This window comes from Lutjanus erythropterus, chromosome 11 (assembly GCF_056507025.1).
Source record: "Lutjanus erythropterus isolate fLutEry1 chromosome 11, fLutEry1.hap2, whole genome shotgun sequence".
NCBI lineage: Eukaryota > Metazoa > Chordata > Actinopteri > Lutjaniformes > Lutjanidae > Lutjanus > Lutjanus erythropterus.
The window spans coordinates 1037723-1039275 of NC_139327.1; positions in this window are offsets into that span (position 1 = coordinate 1037723).

Here is a 1553-nt window from a genome sequence, read left to right on the forward strand (position 1 = left end):
AATTACACTTAACATGCACGTTCTTTCCTTTAATTTAGACAAACTTGTAATAGTGTTTATATCTCCACCTTGTAAAGGCCAAATTGTCCTCTGAATGCTCTGCCATCATATCCCTCTGCATCTGTTTTGCGTGTGTGTGTTTGCCGCACGCGCTGTTCCGGTTTGTGTGTGAAAACACCGGCTCTGATTGGCTTACCATGACACATGACTCTAACCCTCAGCCAATCACAATCACTTCTATCGCATCTATCCAGGGGGTGCATTCAGGTAGCCTTGTCCCCCTCCTCCTCCTGTCAGCCTCAAAGCGTCTGCCGTCCTCAAGATGGAAGCAGCATTCTTGCTGGCTGACAGTGGGGGATGGGAACGAGGCTAGCATTCAGGTGTAGCAAACACAGAAACGTTAGCAAGCTTTGGAAAGCATTGTCTAATTGAATGAGCAGGGGCAAACAGCCTGGAGTCATAAGAAGTACGTGCGCTATTCTCGAACCTGAACGCACCCCAAGTCTTGGATGACAAATAAACAGAGCAGAGTAGACTCGCTACGGCTGGTAGTTTCTTCAATTTATTCAGAGTAAGTAACGCACCGCTTTTGACCGTCAGTAACGGTAAAGGCGTTGTAACGGCGGAAAAAATAATTAGTTAGATTACCCCGTTAGTGAAAAAATAACGCCATTACGTAACGGCGTTATTTATAACGGCGTTATTCCCAACACTGTTCACTGGTGATAGGGAGATGAATGATTTGAAGATTTTCTGAACTTCAGACCAGACGTGGTGTGGGAAGGTGAGGCAGGGTTGCCCTGTAGACACTTTGTTGTTGTTTCCCCATTCAGAAGTTGTTGTAGATCAGATGTATCCGATTAGATGAGGGGAACAGGAGATGGAGGGAGGCCAGTAGATGAGGGGAGGTCAGTATTTTATGATGGTGGTGCCCTTGGGTGTGGTCCAACCGTCTCTCGTGGCATGTTACGGTGTCTCCTTGGCGGCGGCACACAGTCGAGGTTGGAATCCTTCATTTTTGACACATTGAGACACAGATGAGGTTTTGTCTGTCCCTGCCAGTTTTTCTGTCCCTCCTTTGTGCTTTGTCCTTCCATAAACTAAATGCTCTCCAATCTGCTGTGAACTTACTCTTACCTTTCTTATCTTCAGTATATACTTTTTTTCTTGCAATCCCTCAGTTTGTTCAGCTGTCTTATACTGAAACTTTCTGTTCTCAAAAAGTTACATTCAGTCACCCAAAAATGTATCTGTTTCACAAATGAATCACCATAGTTCACGTTCATGTAATTTATGTTTGGAGCAGACAAATCCACATTATGCTGTTTATTTATTTATTTTTTGGTTTGATTTTTGCTGTTACAAATACCCATTTTTGGTAAACTGAAGAATAACGACAAAAAAAATAGAAGTTGAGACAGTTGTGTCCTCAACTTATTTCCACGATCCAATACAAAAGTATCAGAACTGATCAATATTAGTATGCTCAAAATAATATAATTGATTTTAATGCATTGCTGTTTCTTATTAAATTCCCTCACCCCTATTTTTGT